We start from the raw sequence: 21,436 nt of genomic DNA, 5'->3' as shown, positions 1-21,436 counted from the left end.
GAAGCGCTGGCCTCCTGACCCCAACTTGGCAGGTTCGATCCTGGCTCAGTCCGGTGGTATCGGAAGGTGCTCAAATACGTCAGCCTCGTGTCGGTAGATTTACTGGCACGTACAAGAACTCTCGCGGGAGTAAATTCTGGCACCTCGGCGTCTCCAAAAACCATAAAAGTGGTTAGTAGGACGTTAAGTAAATTATATTATTAATAATAATAATACCGTAAATGAATGGCGACAATATTATTTGAGTCATCGGTTCAAATACTGCAGTACCTATTTGTAGTTTTCCGTTGCACACTATCTTACGGTTACCCGGTAATCTCTTTATAAGTTTGTTTGTCCAACCCTTGTGCCGTTTCTCTACAGGGTCGGGTATGAGGTGAGATGAATCTGTCGTGGCGGGTTTTTATAACTGGATGCCCTTACTGACGTCAACCTCGTCAGAGGAGTTAAAAAGATGAAATGAATGACATGATATTATATGATAGAAGGAAGGGAGAGGGTGAAATCCGGTGCCGGCACATAGCCTACTCCGGTCGGATAGCACCAAGGGGTCTGCTTAAGCCTGAACGTCCCCACCCGAAGGACGAATTATCATTAACAGCATTGTACGCCCTCATTCCATATGAGCACTGAAGAGAGTTTGGAATTTAATCCAGGCTTTTGGCACGCAATCTAGTGATTAGAAATTGTACACCACTACCTCTCCTACCCTGTCGGCCAACATTATGATAATAAAAATTTGTTCGACCAACGGGACTCGAGCCGGATATCCACGGTATTCGACCGTTTAGACGTCAACGCCTTGACGACCATGGTCACCAGGCGGGTTGATAATCTGTTTGTAAGTACCGTAATACAAAAAAAACCAAACAAACAAATATACAAACAAACAAAATCTATGACACAACAGTTCTGATGGGGCTTGGCCTATCAAACGACCTGTACTCAGCCTGAAGGTCTGCAGAGTACTAGAATGGTCAGCGCGATGAATCCTCTCGGCCGTTATTCTTAGCTTTCTAGAACGGGGTCGCCATCACACTATCAGATAACTCCTCAATTATTGATCACGTAGACTGAGTGGACCTCGAACCAACCCCCAAGTTCAAGTGAAAATCTCTGAAGTGGCCGGAAATCGAACGCGGAGCCTTCGGAGGAGAGGCAGGCGCGCTACCCATAGATCGTGGAGTCGGCTGTGTTACGATTTCTGTGAAATGAAGAGTCGTTCGAAATCGTTCGACATCAAAGTGCTCAATATCAGGATTTGTGAGAGTTCGAACTGGGCAGAATGATCGGTCTCCGAGAAGTGGGTTTGTCATACTGTGACATTTCGGCTCGTACAGTGAATGCGGCTACGACAGTGATGCATGTGTGTGGAAGCGGTGGATAGAAGAGGATCGTACACAGCGACGAGCGAGTACTGGACCGCGTAATATGACCACAGCAGGGAATTACCTCCGTTTTGTCCGCATGGCCAACACTGTTGACTCGACGATGGAGTACTGCAACAGGTGTGAATCTGTCTGCATCGAGGATTATTGCATAAGCTTGCACCGTCCAGAGACCACAGGAGCCTCAGACTGCAATGGGCACGTGAAAGTCGTGACTGGTGTGCTGAGTGGCAAAATTTAGTGTTTTCCGACGGGTCCTGCTTCAACCTGTCCTAATGTGCTGATCACATACGTGTTCGGCGCTACCGTGGGGAGAGCAATCTGGTAGCCTGTATTGTTGAGCGGCGTAGCAAACACCAATTTTGATGGTTTCGCGCGCAATTGGCAATTTTAACAGTATCCGGTACATGAAGGATGTTTGGGGACCCAAGGTACCCCCGTCCTTTAGGCAACTCCACATACCTTATTTCAGCAGGACAATGTCCGCCACATGTGGCGAAGAATGTGCACTATTTTTTCGAACAACGACGGGTACCGACTCTTCCCTGGCCTGCACGTTCGCCTGATATGTCGCCCATGGAACATGTTTGGGATATGGTTGGTCGGCAACTTGATCGTTCCGGCCCTCCAGTAACGTGTGTCGATTATTTGTGGACTCAGATACAAACTGCGTGGAGGGACATTCCCCGCGAACATTTCCAGAACCTCTTTGATTCCATACCACAAAGTTTAGAGGCTCCGATTGCAGCGTGTGGAGACTACACAAAATAGTGAACAAAGGTCGTGTACTCATTCCCGTAAGACTTATCTGTGTTGGTGCGACGTAAAGCTACTATAAAAAAGTCATGTACAGATTCGTAAAAATAATTTCTGTATTGTCATTTACATAATCTGTGGTATAAAGTTCATTTCAATCAAGTGTTTTCTTCGTGGTGTTGCAATTTTCATAAACATTAGTGTATATTCATTACTGACATTTTTTCTAAAATCTCTTTGTAACTTATACGTTCAGCTAAGTGCATCGGTATCACTAGTCTAATATAATAGTCATTAACATGTGACTTTAATTCGACTTCTTTTGATTTATATATTTATTTGTTTTATCTACTTATTTTATTTATTTTCATCTTATACTTCGTCCATATCGCTAAGTCACTCTTCCAGTTTTCTTCTTTCTTTCTTAATCCGTTTACCCTCCAGGGTTCTTTTTCCCTCTGACTCAGCGAGGGATCCCACGTCTACCGCCTCCAGTGGCCTGCTATGCTGAACAGGGGCCTTGTGGGGGAGGGGGGATGGGAAATTTGGAATGAGTAGACAAGTGAGCGGCCGTGGCATTAAGTTCAATCCCGGAATTTGCCTGGAGAAGAAGTGGGAAACCACTGAAAACCTCTACTCAGTCGACCTTCCGAGGCAGAGTGGACCCCGTTCCAGCCCTCGCACCACTTTTCAAATTTCGTGGCAGAGCCGGGAATCGATCCCGGGCCTCCGGGGCTGGCAGCTAATCACACTACCCACTGCACCACAGAGGTGGTTCTTTTCCAGTTTTAATGAATTTAATGAAACAACCCGTATTTGAACAGTGAATTGTACAATTAACATGTAGTATTGATTGAAATAATTATATAATTATTAAGCATAATTATATCATCCTCTGTAACATCATTGAAGGAAGAATTGTAGGGAAAAGAGGAAGAGGACGATCCAGAGTGTCTTATTTCAAGAATCTGCTTCTGAGGATGAAGTGCAAGACCTACGCTGAGTTGAAAAAACTGGCTCAAGATAGACATCTGTGGCTGCAGCGACAAGGCTTAGCCTTTAGATGTTTAGAATATTATGATATCATAGCTATCATCGCTAAGGAATCTGCCTGCAATGATACTCGTTATGTTGTCCTAATGTGCAATTCATCTCAACAAAAGTCTTTATATCCCAAGTAATTACACATAGTAATCAGCTCACTGTTTCAAGGTGTAAACACATTGAATGGAATAATAATAATAATAATAATATAGAGTCAGTGTGATGTTGGACTCACCTCGGCTAAAGAGACCAGTGAACAACAGAAGTGAGAGGCACAAAATTGGTTGAGCCATTGCTGTGTAAGAAATGGTGTCGATTGTTTGAAATAGCGCTGTTAAATATATGAGACGTGTGCTCTTAAATAGTATCATACCGAGTAAAATATCAGAAAATGATAGCGGACAATATTCATAATATTAGATAATGTCAAGGTCGAAACCAAAGTAACATAGGCAATCTGAACCTAGTTTTCAATGATGACAGCGTAAGTTATGGAAGACTGCGTAGCAGTAATTTGACAATAGGGAGCCTGAAGGACCCCATGTTGACAACAGTAAAAAAATGTAAAGCAAGGCCATCTTTAAAGCTGCACGATAACTGCTTGGTGTTCAGCTATCTGTATAAGAGATAGGCATGACCAAATTTGGGGAACTAGGCATCGTGTGTATCTTTGGAGTTAGTTTAGAAACTGTTGTACAATTTGGAGGGTAATCAATAAAGAAAGATATAGGGTGTCCCATAGGAGGGCGAGGGCTGCCTGGCCGAAGCGGTAGAGGCATGCACGGTTCACCTGGAGGAACGTGGGTACGATTCCCCGTCAGGAAATCAAAAAATTAAGAAATGAAATTAACCGCTTTCGCAGGTTCATATCGCCATGGTGTTCACGCAGCCTACACCAAAAATGAGTACAAGGTTAATTTCTGGGAGCAAAGGCGGCCGGGTGGAGAGGTAACCACTCTACCCCACCAAATGCCGAGGTTACGGATAGTGGAAGTCCACCCCTCCAAGGGCCTTCATGGCCGGTACGGAAATGACTTTGCTTTTGACTTTTTGACAAAGGAAGGTAACTGAAACAGTATGATAACACTAAACATAACGATTAACGTACCAATACCCCTTTGTGGGCGGGGGCCGTAGAATACCTCCCACGGTATAAGCTGCTTGTCGTAAGAAGCGACTAAAAGGGGGACCAGAAGCTCTCAAAATGGGAGAGTAGATTGGCGCCCACGTTTCTCCAAGCTGAGTCTGACATTGCTTTCACTTAATTGTAACAGGCTCCTCGTTTTCATCCTTCCAATCCGACCTCCCTCGGTCAACCTTTGTTCGTTTTCGATCCCGACTGCATTAGGTTTACGAATGTTACCGAGTCTTTCATCTTCACGCTCTTCGTGGCTCTTCCCATCCTTTTGCGATGCCTTCATTTTTCGAAGTATTGAACGCATTCCAGTTTAACTAGTTGTACTTCCTCTTAAAACAATAATAACCACCACTAACGCACCGCTGTGTGCTCTTTTCCCTTCTGACATTTTTGCTTGTGATATGTATGCATATACGTATATTGAATCCTCATCCCGAACGCTGGTTGAATTCTCAACAGCTCTACCATGTAACCCAGGCGTCAATGAATAGTCATAGTTTCCTATTGCTTTCCTCACCGAGTCAGAATTTGCTACTAAGAATCAGTCTGCCAAGCCCACTGAAAGGCGCACATCAACTTTCCTTAGGAAAGACGCTTTCACACCGTCTACAACAGGTAGTAGCTGCTTAAGGAATTGCATTATATGCACAACTACTATCACTGCAGAAATACAGCTAAAAGGGTTACAAAACACTGACCAAGAATACGAGGGAAATACTAAATTTAGCTTATGAACATTACATGAAACATTTACACGAATATTACTGGGTAAGCAATGTGAAGTCCGCCTCTGTGGTGTAGTGGTTAGTGTCATTAGCTGCCACCCCCGGAGGTCGGGGTTCGATTCCCGGCTCTGCCACGAAATTTGAAAAGTGGTACAAGGGCTGGAACGGGGTCCACTCAGCCTCGGGAGGTTAACTGAGTAGAGGTGGGTTCGAATCCCACCTTAGCCATCCTGGAAGTGGTTTTCCGTGTTTTCCCACTTCTGCCCCAGGCAACTGCCGGGATGGTACCTCACTTAAGGCCACGGCCGCTTCCTTCCCGCTTCCTTGCCTGTCCCATCCAATCTTCCCATCCCTCCACAAGGCCCCTGTTCAGCATAGCAGGTGAGGCCGCCTGGGCGAGGTACTGGCCATACTCCCCAGTTGTATCCCCCGACCCAGTGCCTGAATCTCCAGGACACTGCCTTTGAGGCGGTAGAGGTGGGATCCCTCGCTGAGTCCGTGGGAAAAACCAACCCTGGAGGGTAAACAGATTAAGATAGAAGAAGACCTATACCATCATGGCGAATGAGACCATAACTTCGCTGACAGAAACGTATTTTTCTTTCCAGCCCTCGTACCACTTTTCAAATTTCGTGGCAGAGCCGGGAATCGAACCCCGGCCTCCGGGGATGGCAGCTAATCACACTAACCACTACACCACAGAGATGGACTGATGATGTAAGTACACAGCCATATCTATCGACATAAGTCGAACTACCGTTCTTCGTGACTTCTGTTACCTTGCACAAATAGTGTATATGGAGCAAGCGAGAACGTTCTAAAGACTAGAACTGGTACCAGATATGGGTTCCAAGAACAATGCAATGATGACCATAATACACTGACTGACAGAGCAAATGCAACACCAAGAAGGAGTGGTTCGAAAGGGATGAAAGTTGGGGAAAAAACAGAGACGGCACGGACGAATAATTGATGTTTATTTCAAACCGATATGCAGGTTACACAATGCGCACGGCATCGACTCAGTAGGATGTAGGACCACCGCGAGCGGCGATGCACGCAGAAACACGTCGAGGTACAGAGTCAATAAGAGTGCGGATGGTGTCCTGAGGGATGGTTCTCCATTCTCTGTCAACCATTTGCCACAGTTGGTCGTCCGTACGAGGCTGGGGCAGAGTTTGCAAACGGCGTCCAATGAGATCCCACACGTGTTCGATTGGTGAGAGATCCGGAGAGTACGCTGGCCACGGAAGCATCTGTACACCTCGTAGAGCCTGTTGGGAGATGCGAGCAGTGTGTGGGCGGGCATTATCCTGCTGAAACAGAGCATTGGGCAGCCCCTGAAGGTACGGGAGTGCCACCGGCCGCAGCACATGCTGCACGTAGCGGTGGGCATTTAACGTGCCTTGAATACGCACTAGAGGTGACGTGTAATCATACGCAATAGCGCCCCAAACCATGATGCCGCGTTGTCTAGCGGTAGGGCGCTCCACAGTTACTGCCGGATTTGACCTTTCTCGACGCCGACGCCACACTCGTCTGCGGTGACTATCACTGACAGAACAGAAGCGTGACTCATCGGAGAACACGACGTTCCGCCATTCCCTCATCCAAGTCGCTCTAGCCCGGCACCATGCAAGGCGTGCACGTCTATGCTGTGGAGTCAATGGTAGTCTTCTGAGCGGACGCCGGGAGTGCAGGCCTCCTTCAACCAATCGACGAGAAATTGTTCTGGTCGATATTGGAACAGCCAGGGTGTCTTGCACATGCTGAAGAATGGCGGTTGGCGTGGCGTGCGGGGCTGCCACCGCTTGGCGGCGGATGCGCCGATCCTCGCGTGCTGACGTCACTCGGGCTGCGCCTGGACCCCTCGCACGTGCCACATGTCCCTGCGCCAACCATCTTCGCCACAGGCGCTGCACCGTGGACACACCCCTATGGGTATGGGCTGCGATTTGACGAAGCGACCAACCTGCCCTTCTCAGCCCGATCACCATACCCCTCGTAAAGTCGTCTGTCTGCTGTAAATGCCTCCGTTGACGGCGGCCTGGCATTCTTAGCTATACACGTGTCCTGTGGCACACGACAATACGTTCTACAATGACTGTCGGCTGAGAAATCACGGTACGAAGTGGGCCATTCGCCAACGCCGTGTCCCATTTATCGTTCGCTACGTGCGCAGCACAGCGGCGCATTTCACATCATGAGCATACCTCAGTGACGTCAGTCTACCCTGCAATTGGCATAAAGTTCTGACCACTCCGTCTTGGTGTTGCATTTGCTCTGTCAGTCAGTGTACTTGAACTGTTTAGTGGAAATTACTATCTTTATGTGAAATCAATGATTTTTTCCATTATAGGCTATTAAAACATATTAGTTCCACCAACACCAACAACGTTCTGGTGGCCATGGTCGTTAAAGTCGTCGAGTGCACATTATGGTCTGATACTTGGGTTAGCCGGTTCGAGCCCTTGTTGATCGAAAATAGTTTATCCATAGAATGTTGGCTGGCATGGTAGGAGAAGTGGGAGAATACAGTTTCTGATCACTAGTTTGCCTGCCAAAAGCCTGGATTAAATTCCAAACCTTTTCGCATATGGAGTGAGGGCATATGCCTGGGCAGCCGTCGTTCATTCCAAACCCACCCTTCCCGACCATTTTTCTCCGTAGAACGTTGACATGTCTGTCACACCCATCGGCTCCCGTTCAAATACCACACCTAAAACAAACTACACTCATGATCATAAATTAAGGATAATTGCATATTGTGGTGCCACACAACGTGGCGCTACACAAAACTGGCGCTAATAGCAAAGGCACATAGTGAACACAAACGAAACATATCTGTAAGTCCACGGTTAAGTTGAGAAAACCGTCCCGAAACACATGTGCTACAAAACGCCACTGTTTCCTGCGCATGTACCCCGACAACAATATGTGGTATGATCATCATGCACACGTACACAGGCCGCACAACGGGTTGGCATACTCTGGATCAGGTGGTCGAGCAGCTGCTGGGGTATAGCCCCCCATTCTTGCACCAGTGCTTGTCGGAGCTCCTGAAGTGTCCTAGGGGTCGACCGAGAGCATCCCAGACGTGCTCGATGGGGTTTAGGTCTGGAGAACAGGCAGGCCTCTCCATTCACCGGATATCTTCTGTTTCACGGTACTCCTCCACGATGGCAGCTCGGTGGGGCCGTGCGTTATCATCCATCAGGAGGAAAGTGAGACGCACTGCACCCCTGAAAAGGCGGACATACTGGTGCAAAATGACGTCCCGATACACTTGACCTGTTACATTTCCTCTGTCAAAGACATGCAGGGGTGTACGTGCACCAATCATAATCCCACCCCACACCATCAAACCACTACCTCCATACAGGCCCCTTTCAAGGACATTACGGGGTTGGTATCTGTTTCCTGGTTCAAGCCAGATGAGAACCCGGCGAGAATTACTGTTCAGACTATACCCGGACTCGTCCGTGAATATAACCTGGGACCACTGCTCCAATGACCATGTACTGTGTTCTTGACACCAGGCTTTACGGGCTCTCCTGTGAACAGGGGTCAGTGGAATGCACCTTGCAGGTCTCCGGGCGAATAAACCATGTCTGTTCAGTCGTCTGTAGACTGTGTGTCTGGAAACAAGTGTTCCAGTGGCTGTGGCAAGGTCACGAGCAAGGCTACCTGCAGTACTCTGTGGCCGTCTGCGGGCACTGATGGTGAGATATCGGTCTTCTTGTGGTGTTGTACATTGCGGACGTCGCGTAATGTAGCGCCTGGACACGTTTCCTGTCTGCTGGAATCTTTGCCATAACCTTGCGATCACACTTTGTGGAACACGGAGGGCCCGTGCTACGACCTGCTGTGTTTGACCAGCCTCCAGTGCCCTATTATTCTGCCCCTCATAACGTCATCGATATGTGTTCGTTGAGCCATTTTCACCACACAGTCACCATTAGCACGTCTGAAAACATCTGCACACTTACTCGCTGCACCGTACTCTGACATGCACCAACACACCTCTGCGTATTTGGACTGCTGCCAGCGCCACCGTGCGACGTGTCGCAGGTCAAATGCACCACATGGTCATACCCCGAGGTGATTTAAAACTGCAAGCCGCCCACCATAGCGTTGTTTCACCATGTATCAGCATTATCCTTAATTTATGAGCATGAGTGTAGATAATTATATGATCCTCTTATTCCGAAGATCAACTTCCGAAGACTAAATCACCACTGTCCTTTCCTAGTAGGGTTTATTCACGCCCTGTTGAGAAACCCTTCGTTTTCCTCACCCCCACCTCGCTCTATGATGGCACTCAAACTGAAAAACGTGGAAAATAAGAAAGAATGTACTGTTAATTTAGCAATCACCATCAATATGTATCACAAACTCTTAGGTCAGGATGCGATCATTTTTTTCCTGCAAAAATTAACTGGTGTTAGTGACAGATGAGGGTGACAAGGAGTGTTTAATTTGTACGATAGCTACACATACGATGTGGAACATCCTCACGTTGTGCTCCAAGAGAATTCATAGCACCAGCTCTTAACTAATATATATGGATGAGTATACAATAGCATATCGGTCGATTGGACCGTTTGGCTTACAAGCACGGTTGATCGGTATGGCTCTACCGAGAGTTACTCGACTACTGGAGCTGTTAGAGAATGTATCCGTTCAAAAGCGGAGAACCAAGGGCATTTTACATGACGATCTACTGTCTCATTTAGAGTACTTTGTGGAAAGAATTTTGATCGGATATTTCATGATTGTTAAGTACCGGGTGGGTAAATGAAACTAATAATGTTACTTGCTTTACGTCCCACTAACTTCTTTTTGTTACGGTTTATGGGGACGTCGAGTTTCCGGAATTTAGTCCCGTGCCGGAATTTAGTCCCGCAGGAGTTATTTTACGTGCCAGTAAATCTATCGACACGAGGCTGGTGTATTTGAGCAACTTCAAGTACTACCGGACTGAGACGGAATAGAACCTGCCAAGTTGGGCTCAGAAGGCCAGCGCTTCAAAATAAAACTGGGCTGGGAAAAATTTACAATAGGACCGACGTGAGATTGAGCCGCAGTCAGAAACCACCGGCAGAACTCATAACGCGAATTTCCTGTCTGGACGCTTTAACGGATGCACAACAATAAATTTGTAAGGATCTTCTTCTTCTCCTACTTCGTTTCTTCACGGGGCTCTAAATATTAGTTCCTAATTAACGTCGATCACTAAGATCTTTCGCTACCATGTTTTTTCTTCATTATCACCCAGATATACCTGCTCCCTTCAAAAAGCTGCAGGTTGTTCTTATTGGGTCTTCTTGGATTTCTTCTCTCTCTTCACCTGGTACTCCTAGAGTGGAGAGTCTAATTCTACCCAGCGCTTCACATTCGAAAAGTATGTGTTCAGCTGATTCTTCTGCTTCATTGTATTTCCTACACATATTGTCTCTTATTACTCAAATTCTACGTAGGTGTTTCTTCAGATGGCAGTGTCCTATCAACAGTCCTACTACCCTTCTTGTAGTTTCTCTGCTGAGTTTCAACAGTTCTTTAGTATGCTTTTTGTTTGGTACTTTTATCAGATCCTTTGCAAGCTTGCATCCTGGAGTATTTTTCCAGTTCTCCATTTTTTATTTTGTGCCCATTTTCCTATGTAGTAGCGGGCTTGTCCATACGAAATCCTGCATACAGGTTCTGGGCCTACAAAATACGTTTCTGCCCCTTTCCTGGCCAGTTTATCTGCTTTTCCATTTCCTTCCATACCTGCATGCCCTGGTACCCATATTACTTTGGCAATGTTGTACTTTGAAAGCTTCAGGAGATGTGAATGGCAATACCAGACAATTCTGGATATTATCCGGACTGCCACTAACGCCTTAATGGCCACTTGGCTGTCCGTAAAAATGAAAATGTTCTTATTCCTATAGTTCATTTTTAAATTTCCTTCAAGACATGTTGCGATAGCTATTACTTCAGCTTGAAAGACTGTAGTGTGTTTGCCCAGGATCATCTGGATTGATCTCTCAGGTCTTCCCCTGTTGATCCTTCCTCCTGTGCTATCTACAATCTTTGAGTCATCAGTCCACCACACTATATCTTCTTTTTCAGTATTCCATTTGTTCATATCCCAGTCGTCTTTTTCTGTTATCTGGGTCTCAAACGGTTTTTCAAAGTTGTACTTTGCTATCATATCATCAGAAGGCATGTGTAGAACTTCCTCTGTTATTATTATGAATTTATAAGGATACACATCTAGGTCCCTTTTGATAATGTTTCTCGATAATCTCTTAATTCCTACTTGCACAGATAAACGGTGTTGGGATTTCGTCTGAATTCATTCCAGGCTTTCCTTCGCTCGAGCAATGTTTTCTGGTGTTCGAACTCTTTTTCGGATCGTTGCGGTCTTTTTTTTTCGCCACAGAGCCCGTTTCACGCTGTTTTGCATTGCAGAATTTCTTGGAGGCTTTGCGAAAACACTTCCAGTCTTAAACTCTTGTGCAAACACCACACAGGTTTTCCACGAATTGCGCTTCGCATAACGCTCAACAGTGTACACGTGCTGTTTTATCATGAGCATCATTTTCTGTTGCATTCAACTGGTCACTAAATTCGTCCGTTCCTCTCACTCACTCACTCACTCACTCACTCACACGAAATGACACAGCGACGTACTCGGGAGATGTGCACGCGCAAACATATGACAGCAACTGATTGGTGCATCGAAATCGCGGTTTCGGGCGTTTCCTGTGATGTGCAATTCATTAACGGGGGTCAATTCCGCGTCAGTCTTATTAATATTTTCCGGGTCCGTTTCATTTTGCCATCGAGCTCGATTAAGTGCGGCCAGTAGCCAGTATTCAGGTTCGAATGCCACTGTCGGCAGCCCTGAAGATGTTTTTCCGTGGTTTCCCATTTTCCCTTCTCTTCTATCCCATCGTCACCGTGAGACATATTATGTCGGTGCGCCGTAAAGCAGATTGTTGAAATAAAAGCAACTTATTGCATGATCTGGATAATGAGGTAATGGCTGTCGAATCCTCGTGAAGAGACCATCCAGTGCTTCACTAACACAACTGACATGATACCGTATTTTAAGGTCTATGTTAGCACTAATCGAGGAGTGTCTACTAAAGTGAGAAGAGTGTTATGAGGGTGTTTAGGTGTGGTAGTAAGGTCGTAACAATGTCTCTGCTAAAACCTCAGTTAAGGTAGAGTTCTAGTGTACGGGACCCACATCAGATTTACTTGACACGAGGACTACGAAAGGAACGCAGCACGATTTCTTGTGGGTGATTTTCAACAAAAGAGTACTGTTAATAAAATGTTATAAACTTCGGGCTGGGGAGACGTAGGAGTAAGGAGACGAAATCATCGACTAAGCGGTATGTTCCGAGCTGTCAGTGGAAGTACGCGGAATGACATTAGCAAACGAATAAGCTTGAGTGGTGTTTTTAAAGGCAGGAAAGGTCATAATATGTAGACAAAGTTGGAATTCAAGACGGCAAATTGGGACAAATATTCGTTTATAGGAGGATGAATTAAGGATTGGAATGATTCATCAAGGGAAATGTTCGATAAATTACCAAGTTTTTCGATATTTTTTAAAAAACTGTGTAAACTCCTGATAGGATACCTGCTATTTGTGTGACATTCCTAAATGCAGATTATTGATTAATTGATTGATTAATCAACATACTTGCTTGTTATATTTGCTTTACGATTTTACAAGTGTCCATTTACTTCTGCCTTGCAGACGAACTCACTAGTGGCCGCTAGTGATGCATGAAACATTCAAATCTATTAACATTCCGACCGATTCACATAAATAACTATTAATTTTGTCAGATAACTTTGTAAATATTTTTCTGGTAATAGTTTTGGAATAAAAACGATCATATTTAAAAGAAATAATAAATTGCGCATTTAAGGGTTAACTGATTGAGCAGGGATTCGATGTGCGGCCTCGTAATTATAGCTCAAATATCATGTGTGTGAGTTTCCCGGCCGGGTGAAATTTCTAACCAATTCCCTGCTGTGTTGAATATAAAGATAAGCGCCAATTAACAATTGGCTCCTTGGAGTCTATCTCTCTATGACAATGTCTCTCGTGTATCACGCTTGCTACCATTTCTGGTTTTCTTATCTGACTGTATATTATTCCCTGTGTGTTGATAAGTGAGCCAGTGGGAATATGGACACGAAGTCAAACAATAAAATAAAGGTGCCCACATAATTTCGATATAATAATATACTGCCAAGGTCTACCTTGCCTTAAACACGCAGCCAATATGTAAAAACTGACCTCGCAGTATCTCTGACACGTGTTAAGAAAGAAGAAAACAGCTGTTAAGATAATTTTTTTACAGTAATTATATCACAAATATTATGTGTGTGAGTTGCCCCGCTGGGTGGAATTTCTAACTAACTTCCTACTGTGCTCAAGATAAAGATAAGCGCCAATTATCCATTACTTGGCTCCTAGGAGTATATGACTTTGGTGTCCAAACTCCTCTGGTTCTTTCAACAGTCTCTTAATAACAATATTGCATTGTTATTTAATTACAAGTCTGCCTCTGTGGTGTAGTAGTTGGTGAGATTTGCTGCCACTCTCGGAGGACCGGGTTCGATTCCCGGCTCTGCCACGAAATTTGAAAAATGGTACGAGTGCTGGAACGGGATCCATTCAGCCTTGGGAGGCCACCTCAGCCATCCTCGAAGTGATTTCCCATGATTTCCCATGATTTCCCACTTCTCCTCCAGGCAAATGCCGAGATGGTACCTAACTTAAGGCCACGGCCGTTTGCTTCCCTCTTCCTTGTCCACCCCTTCCAATTTTGCCATTCCCCCAACAAAGCTCCTGTTCAGCAAAGCAAATGAGGCCGCTTGGGCGGTGCACCGGTCCTCCTTCATAGTTGTATCCCCCGATCTAAAGTCTCACTTTCCAAGACACCGCCCTTGAGGCGGTAGAGATGGGATCCCTGGCTGAGTTCAAGGGAAAACCAACACTGGAGTGTAAACGGATTAAGAAAGGAAAGAAAGTGAAAACTTAATTACAGTATACAGTAGAGCGCCCGATGATAATTTAAGAAAAGGTGTGTGGCCTCTTTCGAGTGGACGTTCTACAGGCGACCTGTGTGTCTGGGAGAATGCGGCCCTAACTTCGATGAATTCTTAATCTGAAGACGGCAAAAAACACCCAGGTTCCGAAACATCGGAGTTAAGGTTAAAATCCTCGACTCGACCGGGAATTGAACCCTTGCAACTTGGACTGAAGACAGGGTGCAAAATCAGATAAGAAAACAAAAACGATGAGGGGGAAAAGGATCATAGGGCTTAACTACTAGTGTTTATTTCAGGCAGTACCCAGCGGGGGGGGGGAGGGGGTACTTAATTCCCTGTAAGTAAATCACCCCCCAGGAAAATGTAACTGAATTCTGTTGTTAGCAAGAATGATAATTATTTGAAAGTAGGTGTTATATTTTTTCCGTTAGTCATTACTAGGGCCCGGATGTTTATGCAGTAATAGGTTAGAATGCAAACTTCCTGAAGCGAGTAACAAGTATAGTCTACCTTCACAAGGACTATGCTACGGGGTTTGCATAAACAATAGGTGTACGGCCCATCAAAACCCCTATAATTTATGTTACTCTTGCTACACTATGAAAGAGCGGGTGGCCAACACCAAATTAGATTGCAATCTAAGCGGTTACTGCATAAAAATCCGGGCCCTAGTCATTACACAGTTCAATAAAATTACCAGTAACCAGTAGGCACTTTGAACTAGGCGCAATTTCACTGAATCCCTACACGTGTATTCGATGGAAAAAGTCAAGTTGAATCTCAGAAGTCTTGGCACTCATGTCTCTTTCTCCCTTGAGCACGGCGGCGGGTGCCAGACCTTATGAGTTGCAATCTTGAGCAATAGTTTATCTGCAACAGATGCTGGATCGTTGCACACATTATGACCATGGAATCCTATTGCGACAAACGGAGTAGAACTGTAAACAAAATTTTACTTAATGTAATAAATAAAAGATAACATCTATATATATATAAAATAGCTTGTCCTGACTGACTGACTGATTCATCATCGCCGAGCCAAAACTACTGGACATAATGAAATGAAATTTTGGGGATACATTCATATTAAGATGTAGGTGCTCGCTAAGAGAGGATTTTTGGATATTCCGTTGCCAAGGGGGTGAAAAGGGGGGGGTGAAGTTTTAAAATGAGTACACCTATATCTCAAAACTTTAAAAGTTTACAAATGTAAAAATTGGTATTTAGAATCTTCTTTGAAAATAAGGAAACACGTATTTTTTAGATTTCAGAAAATCCCAATAGGAGCGGTGAAAAGGGGTGAAAAAGGGGTTGAATGCCTTTAATCAGGATACCGGTACTTATATCTCAGAAACTGAAGAAATTACAGACCTGAAAATTGGTACTTTTGATCTCTTTTAAAAATAAAGGAACACGTATTTTTTTGTTTTTGCAAAAGCCAATTAATGGGAGGGTGAAAAGGGGGTGAATTTTTAAAATGAGTGAATCTATATCTCCAAACTTTTAAAGTTTGCAGATGTAAAAACTGGTATTTAGAATCTTCATTAAAAATAAAGAAACACGTATTTTTTTGTTTTCGGAAAATCGCAATAGGAGGAGTGAAAAGGGGTGGAAAAAGGGTTGAATGCCTTTAATGAGGCTACTTATATCTCAGAAACTGAAGATATTACAGACCTGAAAATCGGTGTTTGGGATCTCCTTTAAAAATAAAGAAACACGTATTTTTTTGTTTCTGGAAAATCCAATTAAGGGAGGGGGGAAAAGGGGGTAATATTTTAAAATGAGTGTATCTATATCTCAAAACTTTTAAACGTTATAGATGTGAAAATTGGTATTTAGAATCTCCTTTAAAAATAAAGAAACACGTGTATTTTGTTTTCGGAAAATCCTAATAGGAAGGGTGGAAAAGGTTGAAGAAGGGGTCGAATGCCTTTCATGAGTCTACTTATATTTCAGAACCTGAAGATATTACAGACATGAAAATTGGTGTTTGGGATCTCCTTTAAAAAGAAACACGTATTTTTTTGTTTTTGGAAAATCCAATTAATTGGGGGGTGAAAAGGGGGTGATTTTAAAAAAATTGTGTATCTATATCTCAAAACATTTAAAGTTTATAGATGTAAAAATTGGTATTTAGAATCTCCTTTAAAAATAAAGAAACACGTATTCTTTTGTTTTCGGAAAATCCCAATAAGAAGGGTGTAAAAGGGTGAATAATGGGTTGAATGCCTTTAACGAGGCTACTTATATTTCAGAACCTGAAGATATTACAGACCTTGAAATTGGTATTTGTAATCTACTTTAAAAGTAAAGAAACACGTATTTTTTCGTTTTTGGAAAATCCAAGTATTGGGGGGTGAAAAGGGGGGGTGAATTTTTTAAAATGAGTGTGTCTACATCTTAAAACTTTAAAATTTACAGATGTAAAAATTGGTAGTTGGAATCTCCTCTAAAAATAAAGGAACACGTATTTTTTTTGTTTCCTGTAAATCCCAATAGGAGGGGTGTAAAAGGGTGAAAAATGGGTTGAATGCCTTTAATGAGGATACATATGTGTCAGAAACGAAAGATATTACAGAACTGAAAATTTGTATATGGGATCTCCTTTAAAAATAAAGAAACACGTATTTTTTAGTTTTTGGAAAATCCAATTAATGGCGGTTAAACAGGAGTGACAAATTGGGGTGAATTTTTTGAAAGACTATATCTACAGAATATCTTGGAAACGTAAAATGTTACAGACGTAAAAAGTGGGTGTTTGGAATCTCCTGTAAATGTAAAGAAACATAGGTGATTTGTTTTTGGAAACTCCACTTAAGGGGAACTCAAAAGTTGTGAAATTTTAAAATGAGAATTTTTACAGTATATCTAAAAAAAACTTAACATGTTACAGAAGTGAAAAATGGTATTTTTTATCTCTATTAAACATAAAGAAACGTGTATTTTTAGTTTTCGGAAATATTACTTTGGCGGTGGGGGGGGGGGCGGTAAAAGTGACTGAAAATGGTGTTGAATTCTTTTATTTAGGCTACTGATATATCAAAAATGAATATGTTACAGACGTGAAATTTGATATTTTCAATCTGCTTTAAAGGTAATGAAACACGTATTCTCTTAAAATCCAATGAAGAAGGGGGGGGGGGAATGAAAGAATTGAAAAATTAATTGGCTTAATTGTATGAGAATACATACATCTAATAAAAACTAAAGTTGTTACAGACGTGAAAATTCGTATTTGGATCTCCTTTAAAAACAAAGAAAAACGCGTTTTGGGCGGGAAACCATCTTGGAGGGCGGGAGTGTAAAGGAGTCGATTTCCTTTCATGAGGACACATAAATAAAAAACTGAGGAATTTAGAGTCGTGATAATTGGTATTTAGAAGATCCTTTACTATTAAAGAAACAAGTATTTTTGCGGGAAAGTTCACTTAGGTGGGGGGGGGGGGAGTAGTGTGAAATGAAATGAAAAAAGTAAATTACTTTTATGGGGATACTTATACCTCAAAACTAAAGGTAATAGACGTGAACATTGGTGTTTGGAATATTACTTAAACATAAAGAAACAAGCCTTCTTTTAATTTTTTTTTTTTGGGGGGGGGGTGCGGTAAATAAACTTAACGGCGGTGGGGTGTAGAAGGAGGTGAGACCAATTGATTTTACTGTTATTAATGTACTTATAAGGATCCTCCGTGGCTCAGGCGGCAGCGCGCCGGCCTCTCACAGCTGGGTTCCGTGGTTCAAATCCCGGTCACTCCATGTGACATTCGTGCTGGACAAAACGGAGGCGGGACAGGTTTTTCTCCGGATACTCCGGTTTTCCCTGTCATCAACCATTCCAGCTACACATAATAATAATAATAATAATAATAATAATAATAATAATGTTCCGGACCGTCGTCAAATGTGCTGACGCGCTGGAAACGGCTCCTGGACAGCTAATGACTAAGAATGCAGTCCGGCCGCGTGTTCAGTGCCGCCAAGGCACCCAATATGACACCACGCCGTATCTTCTGAAGGATTTTATCCATATTAAAAATGATTATAGGAAAAGATGGCAAAGATTTACGGACCCAACTGACCGGGAGGAATACCTGAGCCTAGCCCGGGAAGTACAAAATCGATTGCTGGAAAGGAAGATTGAAAAATGGGAGGAGACACGCCGTAATCTAATAGAAAACGAGTCAGATCGGGAATTTTGGTGGATTCTCGCCGAAAACGAGTCAGATCACAAATTTCGGCGGATTATATATCTAAAACAATAAGCATTCAATTATAAATTTCAGTATAATACCGTAGCGAAGCACGGGTATCTTGCTAGTTTATAAATATAGAGTGTACTAAATATTGTATAGTCCATAACTTTTGCCCTATCTTTTTACCCCATCCATGAGGTACGAAATGTGCCCCTAGAAGATTTTTTTCCTTTAAGAAATCCTGCTAACTACCAGTGCACTAATTTTGAAAATCATACATGGAGTGAATGAACGAAGAGCGTAACTGACGCTGAGGAAAGAAAATGTGCCAGCTGATGAGGCCTATTGCACTCCTCTGGGCAATGATTAACGAGTAAAAAAATGAAGAGATTGTGGAAAGCGTTGTCGGGATGAGAGATAACAGGAGAAACCGGAATAAACTTGTTCCAGCTCCGCTTTGTCCAGCACCAATCTCGCATGGAGTGATCAGTGTTTCAACCACCGGAGCTATGGTGGGAGGCCGACGGGGTGATTTTGGAAAATCTTAAGTAATTTAAAACTTTTAGAATGAAAATACAGATACATTTTAAAGAAAAATACATTTTACAGCATAAGAAATAAAATAAAACGAAACTCACCTCAAAGAAAAATTCTAAGGTTGTATTTCTCCTCGCTGCTGTTCTTCAATGAGTAGCGTTGATGTCCAGAGGCGACCCATTTATCAGCGACGGTAACTGCATCCCAAAATTTCAAGGGGGTTTCATTGAGTTTAATAGTCATCAGAGCCTGCAAAGTGTTTAACAAGACGCAATTTATTTCGGTTTTTTTGATGCTATGAGCAACGCCGGAACCTAGTTCACAAGCGATGTTTGGCCACAGTATCACCATCCAAACCAAACAATTCAACTGCTTTATATACAACAGAATTACTATACAAATCACTCCTATCACTACTTGCTTCTTTTTCAAACACTGCAAAGCACTTCAGTATTTCACTTGAAGGAAATCATCCTTCTGCTTCGTCTACTAAACCATGAATTATTTGTCCTCTTACTCTGTCAAACTCTCTCTTTTCATCCTCATCAGAATCGCATTTGTAATGCGTTAAATACATTTCCTTGGAAAGAGTCAAATAAACATCGTCTTTCACGCGCATTTCTTTAAGGGTCTGTATTGTAGAATTAAGCTTGTTTTCGAATTTACTATAAGAAACGGATTTCTTTTGCAGTGTTGTACTTAGGAGGGACAGTACACATGATACATCTAACAGAAAAGCCAACAATATAATATTTTTTATCTGCGACAACTTTCTGTATAGCCCTGCAAATTTACAATGATCTTTACTGAATACTTCTCTGTTTTCATATTCACGGATTAGGTATTGCATGATGCAAGGGAAGTCTTTGAAAACTGCCAATAAACAGCCCTTCTCACGTGAAATCCAACGAACATGGAAGAGTTTTTGACTTTCAGGAATCCTAGAACACCTGTGATTGCCGCAATGTCTCACTTCAGCAGCTGCAGATTAGTTAAAAGTTTATAAAGTTCGTCTAGTAAGTATTCAGAATTATGAACAGCATTCACAACACTAAAAACTTATCCTGAAACAAGGTCCATTCTATGAGCCATACAGTTCATTGCGAGATGAGTGCCGAGATATGTTCCTCCTGATTCTGGCAGCAACACCTTCATTTTGGTCAGTAAATACTGCAGCTCCGTCCGATCCAACCGCCACAAGTTTATCTTTGAGCTTTTCTACATCTATGTCATCTTCTGAAAAGGCTTGGACAATTTTCTCTTCCAGCGAATTATCATCAGCATTTTGAACAAGTGTTAGTTTATAGAAACAGCAGCAAGCGTGATTCTGTTCGTCAACGTTCGTAATATACAAAATCAAATGTTTTTCAGAACCATCTGTAGACTGGTCCACAGAAACTGAAAATCAGTCAGTCACTTTCAAAAAATCACTAATTTTAAACGTAATTCTTCCACATTTAAATTGGCCATTGCGCCGCTGTATTGTCTATATTAAGATGTGTCCACATGTCTAAGCCATTTGCGATTTGTAGATTTATAAGCCCCAGATGATCACGGAAATTCCACTCTCTTCTCGCTACTACATAAATTGACATTAACACTTTAAAGGTTGTATCCAACTTTTCCTTTCGACTTTTCATGAACAATTTACGAACATTCTCTGCACACGCTTTTAGAACCTGTCTCTTACACATTTCATCCTGCTGCACACAGTGAGAATGAATTACGCTAGTTTCGTGTTTATAAATAGCGTCCAAATTCTTCTTTTTATTTTTTCTCATTACACCGTCTTTCACCCAAACGGCAAATAGAGCAAACAGGCTCCATTGTTCTGCCAAGAGGTCGAAAACTTCTCGGTTACCAAAAGCATTGATGATCCTGGATTATCTTCATTGCTGCATTCGACATTGTGCTCGCTGGGTAAGGGACGTTCCGCAGTCACCTTACGTAACACTTTGTCATATTTAGGTTTTTCATTGGAGTTTTCCTGCACATCATCTTCATATGTAACCGATTGAATTTGCGTCGTGACTGGTAGTGACTGTATATTACCAGTTTTCAGGAACTATTGTTACTTTTTACCGCGCGTTTCATTTCTAGATTCTCGATCTCGACTGTTCACTACCATGTGCATGCTTGCAGGTTGCAGACTGGTGCCAATGGCAGGCTTGGCAGCGGTAACGTCAGACAAGTTCATCTAAAATCCAGACGGGAGGGCTGTTCTGCGGAGTAAGTGAGAAATCAATGCAGAGAAGGAGAAAGAAAGAAATTCTGCTGAGAAGTTTATGAGAGACTGTCCCTTTCCTAAGAAACGCCAAGCGAGGCGCGCTTTGTCCTGATTTATTGCTTTAATGTATTAGTGGAACCTTCCTCTACCAGGGCTAAATACTGACTGAACAACTTTCTCATTCTGTACACTCCTTAAGTAAATATTGTCCTATGTCCGACTCGTTGGCTGAATGGTCAGCGTACTGGCCTTCGGTTCAGAGGGTCCCGGATTCGATTCCCGGCCGGGTCGGGGATTTTACCCTTCATTGGTTAATTCCAATGGCTCGGGGGCTGGGTGTTTGTGCTGTCCCCAACACC

At 43.0% G+C, this 21,436-nt stretch overlaps 1 protein-coding gene across 1 annotated transcript in view; it reads right to left on the bottom strand.

Annotated features, from left to right (window-relative positions):
• The window catches only part of LOC136872286 (lipoprotein lipase), a 54,685-nt gene extending 35,663 nt beyond the window's left edge, over positions 1-19,022 (bottom strand). The window contains exon 1 of the mRNA XM_067146106.2: positions 18,952-19,022. The gene's annotated coding sequence lies outside the window, so the exon portion shown is untranslated. The remainder of the gene's footprint in view (positions 1-18,951) is intronic.
• Positions 19,023-21,436: the final 2,414 nt, after the last annotated feature.

This window comes from Anabrus simplex, chromosome 4 (genome assembly GCF_040414725.1).
Source record: "Anabrus simplex isolate iqAnaSimp1 chromosome 4, ASM4041472v1, whole genome shotgun sequence".
NCBI lineage: Eukaryota > Metazoa > Arthropoda > Insecta > Orthoptera > Tettigoniidae > Anabrus > Anabrus simplex.
Note: the sequence above shows the minus strand (reverse complement) of the source record. Positions and strands in the feature narration are given on the sequence as shown.